The sequence below is a fragment of the Cetorhinus maximus genome, chromosome 8 (genome assembly GCF_964194155.1).
Source record: "Cetorhinus maximus chromosome 8, sCetMax3.hap1.1, whole genome shotgun sequence".
NCBI classification, from domain to species: Eukaryota; Metazoa; Chordata; class Chondrichthyes; order Lamniformes; family Cetorhinidae; genus Cetorhinus; species Cetorhinus maximus.
Window position 1 is genome coordinate 16,687,375 of NC_135886.1, and position 17,509 is coordinate 16,704,883.

The following is a 17,509-nucleotide window of genomic DNA, read 5'->3' on the forward strand; positions in this document are numbered from 1 at the left end:
GGGTTTAGGAATTAGGGATGGGGTTTAGAGATTATGGATGAGGTTTAGAGATTAGGGATGAGGTTTAGGGATTGGGGTGGGGTTTAGGGATTAGGGATGGGGTTTAGGTATTAGGGATGGGGTTTAGGGATTAGGGATGGGGTTTAGAGATTGGGGTGGGGTTTAGAGATTAGGGATGGGGTTTAGGGATTGAGGTGGGGTTTAGAGATTAGGGATAGGGTTTAGGGATTGAGGTGGGGTTTAGAGATTAGGGATGGGGTTTAGGGATTGGGGTGGTGTTTAGGGATTAGGGATGGGGTTTAGGGATTGGGGTGGGGTTTAGGGATTAGGGGTGGGGTTTAGAGATTAGGGGTGGGGTTTAGGGATTGGGGTGGGGTTTAGAGATTAGGGGTGGTGTTTAGGGATTAGGGGTGGGGTTTAGGGATTGGGGTGGTGTTTAGGGATTGGGGTGGGGTTTAGGGATTAGGGGTGGGGTTTAGGGATTGGGGTGATGTTTAGGGATTGGGGTGGGGTTTAGGGATTAGGGGTGGGGTTTAGGGATTAGGAGTGGGGTTTAGGGATTAGGGATGGGGTTTAGAGATTGGGGTGGTGTTTAGAGGGTTAGGGGTGGTGTTTAGGGATTAGGGGTGGGGTTTAGGGATTAGGGATGGGGTTTAGAGATTAGGGGTGGGGTTTAGGGATTAGGGATGGGGTTTAGAGATTTGGGATGGGGTTTAGAGATTAGGGATGGTGTTTAGAGATTTGGGATGGGGTTTAGAGATTAGGGATGGTGTTTAGGGATTGGGGTGGGGTTTAGGGATTGGGGTGGGGTTTAGAGATTTGGGATGAGGTTTAGAGATTAGGGGTGGTGTTTAGAGGTTACGGATGTGGTTTAGAGATTAAGGGTGGGGCAGTTACATTAGTGGCAGGGCAGTGAGTTTGGGGCAGGGTTTAAAGTCCAGGGTGGGGCTGTGAGATTAGAGGAGGGGCTAGAGAGAGGAGAAGGCTCTGACTTTAGGGCAGATTTTGTGTCTAGGGGTGAGGCTTTGAGTTTAGGGTCGGGGTTTAAAAACTAGGGCAGGGCTGTGAGATTAGGGGCAGAGTTTGTAATTACGGGTGGGGCTGTAAGGTTGGGGCAGGGTTTACAGACTAGGGGTGGAGCTTTGAGTTTAGAGCCAGAGTTTAGATAGTATCAGCGGGACTGTAAGACTGGGGGCAGGATTTAGAGTTTAGCGGTGGGTCTGATATTGGGGCGGGTTTCAGAAATTAGGGGCGGGGCTGTGATATTACAGGCGGGCTGTGCGATGGGGGGGCTGTGGGATTAGGGGGGGCGCTGTGGAGTTAGGGGGCGGGGCTGTGAGATTGGGGCAGGGCTGTGGGATTAGGAGCGGGGCTGTGGGATTAGGGGCGGGGCTGTGAGGCTGGGGGTGGGGCTGTGGGATTAGAGGCGGACCTGTGGAATTAGGGGCGGAGCTGTGGAATTGGGGGCGGAGCTGTGGGATTGGGGGCGGGGCTGTGATGTCTCCAATGTGAGTGAGTTGACACTTTGGAAGTTGCAAAGTAATTTTTACTCTTGGCCGCGGCGTGTGTGGGCGCCGCTGGGGTCCCTGTGGAGATTCGTGTGGGTGAAACATCCCGGGAAATGTGGGCATCGTGTCAGTTTGAGGAGCTGTGATATTGACATGAGTCAGAGGAGGCATTGACACTGGGACCTGCAGCTTTAGAAAGCGATAACCAAGATTGTTGGGACGGCAGATTAAGGTTTGATATTGTTTAAAACACTAGTCACATGCTCTTTGGGACCATGTATCCAGACAAAGCGGCTCTTGTGGTGCCCAGCGCCTGAGGAGGATTAAACCTGAGCCGCTCTCCTGGCACAAGGGACGGTGCAGAGAACACGGTAAGTATTTTAAAATTGTCCCGTCGCTCAATGAACCTTAATATTGAATGGAAAAGACTGTGAGGCTGAATGATTATTTATTATATGTGAAAAAGCTTCATTATTGTGGGGGGTCGTGGTGAACCTCCGATGTTTGCGAATGAATCGGCTGTGAGTTTGGAGCAGTCTGAGTGTAAAGACTGTGTCTGCTTCATACGTGGAAGAAATGCAACATCATTTAATAAACATCTGAACACAGCAGGCATGAAGGATTGAAAAGGTAACGTGGGATTGAATTTTAAAAATAACTTTGATTTGATTTCGTTTGTAAATCAAACTTCTGATTTTTAAACTGGTTATCTATCTGTAACTTATGACTAGGGTGCGATAGTGTAGGCGAAAGGAGAAGCACCCAAGACCGCTTCATGGTAACAATTCGTGACCACATTTTTTGCTGGACACAGTAAAATCCCGGATCTCTCCAGCCCGGCAGCGGGACCAAACTAATCAACAAGGGGTCAGCCGGGTGGGTAACACACCTATACACTCGGGCAGGATTCCTGTTTCCTTTGCCATCATAAAGAGCAAGTATTTTACACCAGTTAGATATTTCAGATACAGATATTTCTTTTCCCAAATGGTGAATTCCTTTATTCCGAATAAGCTCCCCCTACACTGTCCCCATCAAACACTCCCAGGACAGGTACAGCACGGGGTTAGATACAGAGTAAAGCTCCCTCTACGCTGTTCCCATCAAACACTCCCAGGGCAGGTACAGCACAGGGTTACATACAGAGTAAAGCTCCCTCTACTCAGAACGGTGGTGATGCGGAGCAGGGGTGATTCTGAAAGCAAATCTTACCTTATGTTTCTATTTGTGGGATTTTGAAATCCTTTCACTTGTGGAAACAGATTGCCAGTGGGTTTAAAGTTGAGGCTTTTGACCTACAATTTTAACCCGGGCCATACATTGCAGGCCAGCCTTCAGAGCACCATTAATCACTGTAAATCAGGGTCTGACGTCAGACATCTGACCCTCTGGAATCTCCGGGAGCAGCTGGCTGAACCTTCATTGTGGGAACTCCGTGCAGTAATGCTGCTGGGTCAGGGGAACAGGCACCAAAACAGTCCAGTCTCACTACTGTAGTGAGGCCTAGAGGAGCAGGAGAGCCTCCTTTGGCCCATGATAACCACATGGGGCACAGCCCAACAAGAGACTAGCTGCGGGACCCTTTACGTACCCTGACCCCCAACACTGCCCCCATACTTTGCCTTCGCCTCTTCCTCCGCATAGCTCACTCTTTCCTCTCTCGACTCCTCAACCTCTCTATATTCCTGACTGCTCTTCCCCAGCTACTGGCCCAGACCTATCCTCCCATTGGCTGGGTCACTATGGGCCACCTGATATTGCTTCAGTTTGGAGCTGGTGTGGGGAGGGGTACATCTCCACAGTGGCATGTTACTAAAGCCCCTGCCATTAAAACAGACCAGGCTCCTGTTGAAGGGAATGATTGAGCCACATTCAACCAGCCCAACCCCCACTGTCAAAATTAACCCTTTTATGCTAAAAACAGACAAAGAGCTGGATAATTAAACACTGGCAGAACTTGTTTACTGCATCAAACTGGAAGATGAGAGGCTTGATGAACATTGACACAACCAGGTTTCTGATACAATAAAACACTGCAGTCCAGGAGATAAGGAATACAATATTATCATGTCCATGAGCAACAGGTCAGGGCCACAAGTTTGATATGGTCCATGTCTGTGTCAGCGAAGGTGGGGGTGAGAATCCCAAGCCATAACAATGATCAGGCCCTGGGATAGCTCGTCTGTGTATCATACACTGAGCAGTATATATCGTGTACCTCACTATATCATTTTCTGATGTTTTCAATATAAACTAATGAGTATTTTTAGCTAAAGATATAAGCATTGAATCTGCTATAGTTGTGACATTCTATTCAAAATTGTTAATCTCTACCACTCTAGGATTTTTAGCTATGTGCATATAATTTTCTGATGTTTTGTCGACCTCAAGGTGAGTGTTGGATAATGTAACAGTTTACAATTTTTGGAAAAAGTATACCATCAAACACTCTTGGGGAATGTACAGCACAGGATTAGTTACAGAGTAAAGCTCCCTCTACACTGCCCCCAACAAACACTCCCAGGACAGGTACAGCACGGGGTTAGATACAGAGTAAAGCTCCCTCTACACTGCCCCCACCAAACACTCCCAGGACAGATACAGCACGGGGTTAGATACAGAATAAAGCTCCCTCTAAACTGTCCCCATCAAACACTCCCAGGGCACGTAGAGCATGGAGTTAGATGTGGAACTGTCCCCGTACTGTACCATGTGACATGATGAATTTCCCTCACCTGATAAGATTATCAATCAGTGTTTAATTATGGGCAGTTTGCTGTTGGAGGCCATTGTCCATTGAGACTGAGGCTGCATCATCTTCATTTCACATAGAATCCTTAAACTTGGAAGGAGAAGAAATCAATTTCTTCCCAATTGTGATTTACACCCTGGTTCATGAGTTAATCCAATTGAAATATCTATGTTCCCAATCCTCTAAACTTCATACCTGTTGATTTGAATGTTTTTGTTAGTGCATTCAATGTCGGAGAAGTAGGTCAGATAACAACACATCTTATTACATTATGAAGTATAGTCTAGCGTCCGAGGGCTCAGCTGTTGACTGCCCCTTCGCAAAGACCGACAATGTCTGATTGTGGCAGAGTTGTTCAGTTTAAGGAGGCAGCCTCACCTGGACCCATGTAGATTTGCAACAGCTGAGAGTCTCAACGTGTTGTTTCATATTCAAAAGTAGCGTTAAATATTACAGACGTTAGATATTATAGACGCTAGGTATTACAATTTATCTTCCTCGTTGTCTTCGGAGAAGCCGATGCATACAATGGAGCCTTGTAGATCAGTATAAAGATTAAATCACAGACCACTTGTTTAAATTCATAATTCCCATTAATTTTCCTATACCTCAAGTATAAAATTAATATGATCAAATCTTGATATCTATTGGATTCATCCATCAATTGTGGAAAAGACCTTCTACACCACTTATCCAGCAAATTAAAGCAGAATTGATGCAAAAATTCCTTGGCTTGTCGGTCAGATTTCATTCATGTAGTAATTTTATGGCAGTAAAACATAAAGAAATCATAAACTAGCCACAGGTTATGGTGATGCTGCTTTAACTGCATGCACTAATTCTCTTAGAAAATGCTTTATACACAATACATGTGGATAGTTAGTAAACAAACATCTCCACTATTCAGTTAATAAATGAGGGAATTAAAGCCTCAGGTCAGGAGTGCAGGGTGACAGTTCGCTACCTGCACCTTTATTCCATGTCAGTGAAAATATGGGGGTTGGATGGGTGGGGAGCACCAGGAATGGAGGCAGGAATCCCGGAATTTGTTCCTGCTGTCATTTTTAAATGGCTCTGGTCCTTTGGACTCTGCAAAAATTCAGCCCTTTGTGTCCAATTCTGGGTGTCACACTTTGGGAAGGATGTCAAGGCCTTGGAGAGGTTGCAGAGGAGATTTACCAGAATCATACCCAGGGGGAGGGACTTCAGTTTACATGGAGAGACTAGATAAGATGGGGTTGTTCCCCTGGAGCAGAAAAGGCTTAATAGAGATTTAATTTAATATAGTTGAAAGTTTTGACAGAATTAATAAGAAGAAACTGTTTTTAATGGCAGCAGGGTCTCACCAACTACGTGACATAGATTTACGGTCATTGTCCTCTGGTTATTTTGCAATCTTTTTAGTGCAGCATGTTGTTGTGATCTGGAAAGCCTTGTGTGAAAGGATGATGGAAGAAGATTCAATGGTAACTTTCAAATGGGACTTGGACAAATACTAGAAGGCAAGGAAATTGTAGGTCGATAGGGAGGGACAGGGAAGCGGATAATTTTACCAAAGAGACTGCACAACCATGATGGACTACATAACAACCTCCTGTGCTCTAAGATTCGATGATTCAATGAGACAATCTGAAGAGTACTGACACCAAATGCTATATCTTGTCTTTAAAAATATTGACAGGCCTGGTGTGCATTTGTGATGTTATTCTATTTTTATTAATGTATTGAGCAAAACATTGTGCACAAACCTGTCTAACTACCAGAAAAGTGTTGCATGCTATTAGGCATTCCAGTTATTTTGTGGAGTTTAGTGCTTAACTCTTTGCAAACAGTTGATGAACAATTTAGGCATTATTCAGCTGCTCGCACTGTTGACAATTGTGGGAGGCAGTCAGAAAGTGCAGACCTGACACCTTCAGCCAATCCCTCCCCCATGCAGCACCTAAAATTTCTAATATTGCTGCAAGTGGATACTTAATTCTCCAGGAACAAGATCAAAATGATTCTCAGCTCATTTTTCCTTCTCCAGTTGGATAAGTACTACTCCCTGAACTGATTTTCATGGCGAGGGATGAATTGGAGATACCTCTCTCCAGCCAAAGCTTGGCAAAACTTCCAGTTTTACTTAAACCTTCACAAACTGGGTTTCTTCAGTCCGAGTGTGGGCTCCCACCTTCATCTTGCATGGTGAACAATAGAGGACAGAATCTTGTGCCCTCCTCCACGGTGAGTTCAGTGGCAGGGGCGGGAGGGGCATTTAATCAGACCAGTGGCGGGTAGGGACTCCAATTAGGTCCGCGGTGGAAAGGCCCATGGACAGCCTTCCTGCCCTGCCACCAATGGAAACCCTTGAATAGGCAATTAAATTTGCCATGTAGGGGTGAAACAAGCAAACCTGTGCGGGATTTCTTGCTGGCTTCTGGGATGGGGACGAGTGGGAGGCTGGGGTCCCTCATTCAAAGGCACACAGTGTTTGATCGAGGGATCCAGCACCAGGAAGGGATTGCTATTCCTGCTCTTGCTGCTGACTCCTCTCCTCTGCGATCCCCATCCAACAACACCCACCCCACCATCACTCACCCCTGGCCTGGGATCCAGTGATGATCCTAGGCCTCGGATGGTGTTGTACCAGCAGCAGCCAATGTTTTGGGGATTGACACACCATCCGTGATTAACTAGAAAGGTTAAAGATAGTATCAAACTTAAAGAAAAAGCATATAATTGTGCAAAGGTGTGTGGAAGGCCAGAAGATTGGACAGAATATAAGGAACAGCAAAGAATGACTAAAAGATTAATAAGGAGGAGAAAATTACAGTATGAGAGAAAGCTAGCCAGAAATATAAAGACAGATAGTAAGAGCTTTTATAAATATTTTAAAAAAGAAAAGAGTTAGCAAAGTGAGCATTGGCCCTATAGAAAGTGAGTCTGGAGTATTGATAATGGAAAACAAAGAGATAGCAGATGAACTGATCAGGTATTTTGCATCAGTTTTCACTACAGAGGATACAAGTGGCATCCCAGAAGCAGCTGTAAACTAAGAAATTGAAGTGGGGGAAGAAGTCAGGAAAATTACAACCATCAGAGAAGTGGTACTGAGTGAATTGTTGGAGCTGTGGGCTGACAAGTGCCCGGGTCCGGATGGATTTCATCCTAGGGTCTTAAAAGAAGTGTCTAGTGAGATATTTGATGCATTGGTTTTAATTTTCCAAAACTCCCTAGATTCGGGGAAGGTCCCATTAGATTGGAAGATAGCAAATGTAACTCCCTTATTCAAAAAGGGAGGGAGACAGAAGGCAGGAAACTACAGGCCAGTTAGCTTAACATCTGTCATAGGGAGAATGTTAGAAGCTGTTATTAAAGAAGTTATAACAGGGCACTTCAATAAGCTCAAGATCATCAGGCAGAGTTAACATGATTTTGTGAAAGGGAAATCATGTTTAACCTACACCACATGGACTGCAGCAGTTCAAGAAGGCAGCTCACCACCACCTTCTCAAGAGCAACTAGGGATGGGAAATAAATGCTGGCCCAGCCAGCGAAGCCCACATCCCGTGAATGAATTTTAAAAATACTTATTGGAGTTCTTTGAGGAAGTAACATGTGCTGTGGATAAAGAGGAACAGGTGCTGTTCTTAGATTTCCAGAAGGCATTTGATAAAGTGCCACATCAAATTCTATTGCAGAAAATAAAAGCTTATGGTATAGGAGGTAAAATTTTGGCATGGAAAGATGTTGGCTGGCTAACAGGAAGCAGAGAGCAGGCATAAATGGATCTTTTTCAGGTTGGCAAGATGTAACGAGTGGCATGCCACAGAGATCAGTGTTGGGGCCTCAACTTTATACAATTTATATAAATGACTTGGATGAAGGGATGGTTGCCAAATTTGCTGATGACACAAAGATAGGTATGAAAGTAAGTTGTGAAGAGGACATAAGGAGGCTTCAAACAGATATAAATAGGTTAAGTGAGTGGGCAAAGATCTGGCAGATGGTGTATAATGTGGGTAAATGTGAAATTGTCCATTTTGGCAGGAAGAATAAAAGCGAAGCAAATTATCTAAATGGTGAAAGATTGTAGAGCTCTGAGATGCAGAGAGATCTGGGTGCCCTAGTGCATGAATCATAAAAGGCTAGTATACAAATACAGCAAGTAATTAGGAAAGCTAATAGAATGTTATCATTTATAGCGAGAGGAATTGGATACAAAAGTAGGGAGGTTATGCTTCAATCGTACAGGGCACTAGTGAGACCACATTTGGAGTACTGTGTATAGTATTGGATACCTTATTAAGGAAGGATGTAAATGCATTGGAAGCAGTTCAGAGAAGGTTTACCAGACTCGTACCTGGAATGGGTGGGTTGTCCCAGAATCTCGGGAATTTTGGAAAATAGCCAGTGTATCCACTATCTCTGCATCTGGTTCACTAATGTCCTTTAGGGAAGGAAATCTGCTGTCATTACCTGGCCTGGCCTACATGTGACTCCAGACCCACAGCAATGTGGTTGACTCTTAAATGCCCACTGAACAAGGGCACTAATGGATGGGCAATAAATGCTGGCCTAGCCAGTGATGCCCACATCCCATGAATGATTTTTTTTTTTTGAAAAGCTATCCCTTTTAGAACTCTAGGATGTCGGCCATCAGGTCCTGGTGATTAGTCAGATTTTAGTCCCTTGAGTTTCTCTAGTGCTTTTTCTCTGCTGACATTAAACACCCGAATTTCCTCAGTGTTATTATAGATTGCCCTCTATTCCTGTTATGAAACTCGTGTCTTCTACTGTGAAGACTGACACATAATACTTGTGCAATGTCTCTGCCATTTCCTCATTCCCCATAATAATTTTTCCTGGCCGGGAATTTCCTGTGCCGCCTGAGGCAGGAATCGTCGTGGGCGGGATGGAAAATTTGACGGACCAGCCAAAGTCCATTGACTTTGGGTGGGAATTTCTGGTTCCGTGACCAGAAAATCCTGGTCCCTGCCTCTGCTTTTGAGGAACCAATGCTTACTTTAGCTACTCTCTTTCCTTCTATATACTTGTAAAAGCTCTTACAATCTATTTTTATATTCTTGGCTTGTTTACTCTCATTCGATTTTTCCATTTTTGTTGGCTCTTTGCTGGTTTCTGAAACACATTCAATCCTTAGACTTACTGTTCTTTTCAATATTATAAGCCTCTTCTTTTAATCTAATACTATCCCTCAACTCCTTAGTAAACCACAGATGGATGTTTTTGTTTAATTTTTGCTTTTCAAGGGGCTTATTTGTGATGAACATTTTGAATTGTTTCTTTAAATGTTTCCCAATGTTTACTGACTTACCTTTAACCCAATCAACCATCACTAGCTTTCTCCTCATAGCTATGTACTTGGCTTTGATTAAGTTTAATATTCTTGTTTGTGATTGTAATATGTCATTTCAAACAATGTGGAATTCAATTGCATTCTGATCAATCTTTTTCCCAGGGAATCTTTTACTATGATATTAGTTAACCCTGACTCATTCCATTAAACTAGATCTAAAATAGCTTTATCCCTAGACGGTTTCACAAGATATTGCTCCAGGAAATTGTCACAAAAACATTCTACAAACTTATCTTCTGGACCACATTTGCCAATTTTATTGGTCCAGTCTATGTGAAGATTAAAGTCCCCCACAGTTTTTACATTGCCTTTGTTGCAAGCTCCAATAATTTCTTGCTTCACTCTCTGTCCAACAGTATGACTACTGCTAGTGTGTCTATTAACTATTCCCACCAGTGTTTTCTGACCCTTGCTATTCCTAATCTCCACCCATATTTCCTCTTTTTCTGAGCCAAGATCCTTTCTCACTATTGTCTTTTTGTCATCCTTTATTATCAGGACTGACTATAGAAGAAAATAAATGAAGGAAGAGTTTACATTTATTTAGCATCTGCTCATGTCTCGGATGAACCCCCTAATGCGTTCTCACACATGGAGAAACACAGTAACCAATTTGGTCTCAGCAGGATCCCTCAAAACATAAATGTGAATGAATAACCAGTTGATCCGTCTATTTTGGTAATGCTGATTGAACGTTGCAGAGAATACTGGGAGATTATCCTGACCCTTTAAAATTATACCATAGAATCTTCACCTGGTGTTCATCAATAGAAATCACTGACTATCCTCAGGTTATAGTGACACTGGTTTAGCCACATGCATTATTTTGGTAGGAAACACCTTACACCTGCGGGCGCGTGCGCGCACACACACACACACGTGAACACACGGTAAATGTATAGAACACATCCATATGAACAAAACAAACATCTCCACCATTCATTAAGGAGGGAGTAAAGCTTTCACAACGACCAAAAAACATTCACACACTCTGCCTTTAATCTTACCATTGCACAAAAAAGGTTAAAATTCACACCCACAGACTGTGTGAATGACTATTGAATCACATGACCAACGACAGTGTCTATTATGCAATTTTCTTACCAATCAAAAATACAATTAGCCATATCTGGATTCCCAATTACACACATGTTGCTTCAACAACAATAACTTGTATTCATATAGCATCTTTAACATAGTAAAAAGTGCCAAGGAGCTTCACAGGAATGATTATCAAATAAACTTTGACAATGAGCCACATAACGTTTCCTACATTACAACAGTGACTACATGTAAAGTTCTTCATTGGCTGTGAAGTACTTTGGGACATCCTGTGGCTGTTGTAAGATGTTGGGTGTAGTTCAGGAGGTCTTATTAAGGTATTCGTAATCTTAGCTAGTTCAACAGTAATTATTTATTAACTATTGGAAACTGTGTATATAAGTACAATAAAGTTCCAAGCTAGGAGCTGTCTCCGTGCTTGCTTCTACATATGGCTTTGTCCAACACTACGCTGACCCCTAGGTGTAGTTAATGTGTTCTCTTACATCACTGTGGGTGGTCCCACATTAACCGTTTATGTGCCATGGAAAGCTCTATAGAAATGGAAGTTTTTCATCTTTTTAAGGAGATATTAGGATAGGTGACCAAAAGCTTGGTAAAGAGGTAGGTTTTAAGGATCGTTATAAAGGATACCTCTCATGTTGATGCGAGACTCAGAGTGATGCTCTCTTCACTTTTCCTGCTCATTCTGCTATTTATTTCGTTGGGCAGTTTTACTCATGGATACAATTCTTGCTGTCGCTGATGTGGTGGTGGGATTCTCACACATAGCCGTGGCATTTGGAGGGAAATCTTGAATGTGCTAATATTCACCCTTTCTCACGACTTGCTTGCACAAGTATGATGAGGGTCTGGGAGACCATTGCTCAATAGGAGATCCGCCAATGTCCGGTCATCCTTGTCCCCTTTCCATTGTATCTCTAGTGGGGAGGCTAGTGGAAGCAGTCCCATGTTTCCTGTGCCTCCACTATGAGCATACAGAGTACACAGTCCCACGCTGATCCACTGGCAGTGCCCTTCTTCGTAACAATTCATGTTGTTTTGCGGGGAGACCCAGTATCTGCCTCCCTTGCTCCTTCATATTGGGGAACACACTCAGCAATGGCCCTCTATCAATGCTTCCTACAAACACAACCTTTTGTTAAAGGGGGCCATCTGTTCTCCATTTGGGATTATCTTTTTACAGTGAATTTAGGTCCTGTAAACGTCTTTCCGGAGGCTCAGATTGCACATCATCACGTCAGGATTGTTTGCCTGGCAGGATAATTAATTGAATCTGTTATTCAACAGCAGTTTGAGAAAGCTTGACTTGAATGAGAGAGTAAGCAAGTCAGCATTATCTACAATTCCTTTGTCCACCATTTTAATAGGTAATGCCTCTGCTGAAATAGTAAACAATATACTTGCAAGGAAATATATGCAGGGTATTGAGAAGGAATGAGGGAGTGACACTAATTGGAAACAGCTATCCAAGTCAGCACAGTACGATGGGCCAAATGGTCTCCTTCCATGGTGCATCACTTTATGATTCTAAGCCTTGTATTTTACTAGTATTTTACTATTTGCATCACATAATATTAAGGGCTGAATAAGATTCCTTACTTTCAGTTAAACAGTTTTATAATCAACTACCAAAGCACATATTAAAAAAAGTCTATGCATAAAATTAATTGATTCCTAGTAGCTCATAGTAACTCCTAAATCCTTCTGCTCTCACTTCTTCTGTTCCCTCCTAGAACCATGATTGGTTCCCCTTCACCTTCCTTCCCATCAATTTCCATGTTCAATGGATTATCCGCCACCATTTCTGCCACCTCCAGCATGATGCCACCACCAAATACACCTTTCCCTCCCCTTTTACCTTCTGTAGGGACCATTCCCTTCGTGGTGCCCTGGTCTATTTCTCAATTAAACAAATACCTTGCATCTGTCTTCACAGAAGACGCAAAAAACATTTCAGAAATAATGGGGAAACAAGGGGTGAGCAAGAATGAGGGTCTTGAAGAAATCAGTGTAAGTAACGAAACAATGGACAAATTAATGTAAGTGGTGACAAATCCTCTGGATCTGATAAGCTGTACTGTAGAGTTTTAAAAGATAAGGCTGCAGAGATAGTGGGCTAAATTTAGTCAGGGCCTAAAAGCTGGGGAAGCAATCCCACCAAGGCCATTTGCCATGGCCTGGCCCAGTCACATTTTCGGCCCATCTGGCAACTAATTAGTTGCTGGTAGAGCTCCCCCCTCTTTAGGGGTCAAGCAGCTTCAGGGGGATTTGGACAGGTTTAATGAGTGGGCAAGAATATGACTGATGGAATACAATGTGGATAAGTGTGGGGCTATCCACTTGTGTAGGAGGAACAGAGGTGCAGAGTATTTCTTAAATGATGAGAGATTGGGAAGTGTTGATGTCCAAAGGGACCTGGGGTCCTTATTCATGAGTGACCGAAAGTTAACGTACAGGTGCAGCAAGTGATTAGGAGGGGAAATGGTATGTTGCCCTTTATTGCAAGAGGATTTGAGTGCAGCAATAAAGAGTTCTTGCTTCAATTGTATAGAACCTTGATTAGATGGCACCTGTAGTATTCTGTATAATTTTGGTCCCCTTACCTGAGAAAGGATAGACTTCCCATAGAGGGAGTGCAGCGGAGGTTCACCAGACTGATCCCTGGGATGACAGAACTGTCCTATGAGGAGAGATGGGCCGGAATTTTCCAGCTTGGTGGGTTGCCCCGTGGCGGGGCCAGCGAGCCAGTGAAATCTCCATTCAGCTCAGCGGAATCAGAAGATCCCACCGGCTTGAGGGTCTGGAAAATTCCGGCCATTGAGACAACTGGGCCTGTATTCAGAGTTTAGAAGAATGAGAGGTGGTCTCATTGAAACTTACAAAACTCTTAAGGGGCTAGACAGGGTAGATGCAAGAAGGATGTTTCCCCTGGTTGGGGGGCCTGGAACCAGGGGTCACAGTCTCAGAATAAGGGGCAGGCCATTAAGGACTGAGATTAGGAAGAATCTCTTCAGTCATAGGGTGGGCAATTTTTGGAATTCTTTACTCCAGAGGGAGGTGTGGAGTCTCAACCATTGAGTATGTTCAAGATAGAGATTGATAGATTTCTATATACTAATGACATCAGGGGATATGGGGATAGTTTAGGAAAATGACATTGAGGTAGACAATCAGCCATGATCTAGATGAATGGCAGAATAGGTTTGAGGGGCTGAATGGCCTACTCCTGCTCCTATGTTCCTAAGACTCTGCCGCCCAAGAACTGCTCAAGGTGAGGGGGTCAGGAGTCACCAGGGACAATCAGGCAGGCCCCAGTGAGGGTAAGGAGATGGCTGGTGAGTATGAGAGGGGATGTTGTTGCAGGTGAGTCATTACAACCGAGAGGCCCCTCCGTGGATACCTCCACTCCAAGCCCACATGGGGCCGTCAGGGTTCACCTGGTGGTCTCTGCATGAAGCCGAGTCCCCACTCACTTCTGGTAAAATGCCAGCAGTGGCAGGGGTAGGCCGATAATTGGCCACCTTGGCTATCCTCTCCTTTCCCTCCATTGCCTTCCTACCGCCATGGCATTTTACAATCAACAGTTGTCCAGCAATTCCCCACCTTCCCTTACAATTTTAAAGCATGTGCCCACCTTCCAGCCCATCCCTAGAGTGTTGGTAGAATCAAGTCCAGTGACTGCATTGGTTTGATCTTCCACAAATCCTTCGATTCTGGAACGGTTCCTAAACATTCGAAGGTAGCAACTATAACCCTGCTATTTAAGAAATCAGGAAGAAAGAAAACAAGGAATTATAGGTCAGTTAGCCTAAGATCAGTAATGGGAAGGACATGGCAACCCAGCACTTAGTATCTGGCAATCTGCTCAATTATATGATTTTCTATCTGTTGGAGTTTTTTTGAGGATGTAATTTTGTCCAGTTTCAACAGCAATTTACATGTTCTTCCTTCAATTTAGCACACTGTATTCACTGCTCACATTACTGTCTGCTCCACATTGGGAAGGCCAAATGCAGATGGGGTGAGTGCTGTGTGAAACACCTCTGTTCAGTTTGCAAGTGTGACCCTGAACTTCTGCTCATTGGTCATTTTAATGCTCCACCTTGCTCCCACTCTCCTCAGCCTCCTGCACTGTTCCAATAAACAGCACCTCATCTTTCGATTAGACACTTATATCCTTCCAGGTGTTGTGTTTTTATAATGATATAAAGGCACCAATCACTCATAAGGGATTGGACAAACATGTTGTCGGTTGATCTATTAAGAATAAGCACATGAGAACAGATATACCTGGGTATAAAGCTTGAAGACATCAGAGCTGGCTGTGTGCACTCAGTTTAAAAGCACAAATGGAACTAAAACTGGACCACATGACACACTTCCTTTCTAATGTTGTCATGCTGCCATCCCTTAAAGGCATATTACAATACTGGACAGAGAATTGAGTTCAACAATTTCAGATCATTACCTTCGCTGCTTTTTTTTCCCCCAGAGAGCAGCTGATGGTGATGTTTCTGCTATTCCTATTTACACCTCCTCTAGAACTAACTTTTGTTTCTTTACCATCTTCTTTGTCTTTGCACCATCATCCTTGTCATTCCTGTCTTCCACCCTTCAGAGACCTTTCCTTTTGTTCTTTCCTCCCCGTCCCTGCTTTCCCTGATTCTGTAATTGTTTAAAACCTGTTATATTACTAACTTTTCCCAGTTCCAAATAAAGGTCTTTGACCTGAAACGTTAAGTCTGTTCTTTTCTCCACAGATGCTGCTGGGACTGCTGAGAATTTACAACATGTCGTTTTTCCAGCATCTGCAGTAGTTCACTCATGTATTAGCTCATGCAAAAGTTTTCCAATCCACACCCCAAACTCCCAATTCCATGGGGCGGTTAAAATAGTACCTAATTCTGTGAGGTCACAACAAACAATCTGCATCCAGGCCACCCTTTCATTTACAAAGTATTAAAGTGCTTTATATTCCCTCTGCTGCAGGTGCAAGGGGCCTGGGAATGTGACATACGCTATCTCGGAGGTTGACACAGTCTGTCTCATCTGGACAATGAAAAATAATGAGTAGCAGAGCAAGCTATCGAGCAATTTTGATTGAAATCGAAAAATATCAAGTCTTGACGGGACTGCAGCAGGTGAGTTAGTTCCAGTGAACACTTAAAAGAACTAAAGGAAATCTCAATGCACAGAGATTAGATGCTTAATCTCAGTAAATCACAAGACCTCAGGCAAGGGATGGACAGGACATCCTGATGAAGAGATTCCTCTTTTTAATCAGATGAATTCTGACATTGAATTAAACACACAAGGGCTGGAAATGACTGAAAGAGAAGCATAAAAGTTACAGACTGTGATCCTCCCAAAACACTAATTGGATTCTCTCGCCCAGGCACTGACACACTTGCTATGTTTTTCCCAGCAGTTTCTGTTCTCATTTCAGCTTCACAAAGTTTTGCTGTCGCTGAGGTTTCTCCCTTCATTGACCTGTGTTTAAATAAAAGTGACACAGGTTGTGCTGCTTTCTAGCAATATTTAAAACACTGCCTTGGTGAACTGATCCCATTAAAGAGAACACCACTTAACAGACAGCAAATCAATGATTGGGCTCCATGATGGTGCAAAAATTTATTATTTAAAATGTTGGATTTTGAAGAATGTAAATCTTCAGTCATATTACTGTACCTGCTACATTGTAGCCCAAGCCCTTCTTTCAAAACCTCTTCAAAACCCTCTTCTTTTTAAGTCTCACAATTCACCTATGAACATACGAATATATCAATTAGGAGGAGTAGGCCACTTGGCCCCTCCAGCCTGCTCTGCCATTCAAAAATATCATGACTGATCTGATTGTAACCTCAACTCTGCGTTTCTGTATACCCCGATAATCTTTCACCCCCCTTGCTTATCAAGAATCTATTTACCTCTGACTTAAAAATATTCAAAGATTCTATTTCCACCACCTTTTGAAGAAGAGAGTTCCAAAGACTCACCACCCTCTGAGTGAAAAATATTCTCCTCATCTCTGTCTTAAAAGGGTGACCCCTTATTTTTAAACAGTGATCCCTAGTTATAGATTCTGCCACAAGAGGAAACATCCTTTCCACATCCATCCTATTAAGACCCCTCAAGTCACCTCTTTCCCTCCTAAACTTCAGCGGACACAAGCGTAACCTGTCCAACCTTTCCTCATAAGGCAACCCACCCATTCCAGGCATAAGTTTAGTAAACCTTCTCTGACCTGCTTCCAATGCATTAATATCTTCCTTAAATAAGGTGACCTACACTGTATACAGTACTCCAAATGTGGTCTCACCAATGCCCTGTATAACTGGAACATAACCTTCCTACTTTTGTATTCAGTTCCCCTTGTAATAAATAATAGCATTCTATTAGCTTTCCTAATTAGTTGCTGTATTTGCATACTAATCTTTTGCGATTCATGCACGAGGACAGCCAGATCCTCCTGCATCTGGGAGCTCTGCAATCTCTCAGCATTTAGATAATATGCGTCTTTTTTTATTCTTCCCGTCAAAATGGACAATTTCACATTTTCCCACATTATACCCCATTTGCCAGATCTTTGCCTACTCACCTAACCTATCTATATCCATTTGTAGCCTCCTTATGTCCTCTTCACATCTTACTATCCTATCTATCTTTGTGTCATTGGCAAATTTAGCAACCATACCTTTGGTCCCTTCATCCAAGTATTTTAAATAAATTTTTAAAAGTTGAGGCCCCAGCACTGATCCCTGTGGCACACCATGTGTTACATCTTGCCAACTAGAAATAGACCCATTTATGCCTACTCTCTGG

General features: G+C 43.2%; 1 protein-coding gene across 3 annotated transcripts in view; it reads left to right on the top strand.

Annotated features, from left to right (window-relative positions):
* Positions 1 to 1,533: 1,533 nt before the first annotated feature.
* slc16a4 (solute carrier family 16 member 4) overlaps positions 1,534 to 17,509 on the top strand; it is a 157,073-nt gene continuing 141,097 nt past the window's right edge. For 2 of the 3 annotated variants that reach the window (XM_078546507.1, XM_078546509.1), the window contains exons 1-2: positions 1,534 to 1,879; positions 15,677 to 15,828. The gene's annotated coding sequence lies outside the window, so the exon portion shown is untranslated. Of the gene's footprint in view, positions 1,880 to 1,929; positions 2,139 to 15,676; positions 15,829 to 17,509 lie in introns of those variants that run through there. The other variant, XM_078546508.1, reaches the window with a different exon arrangement.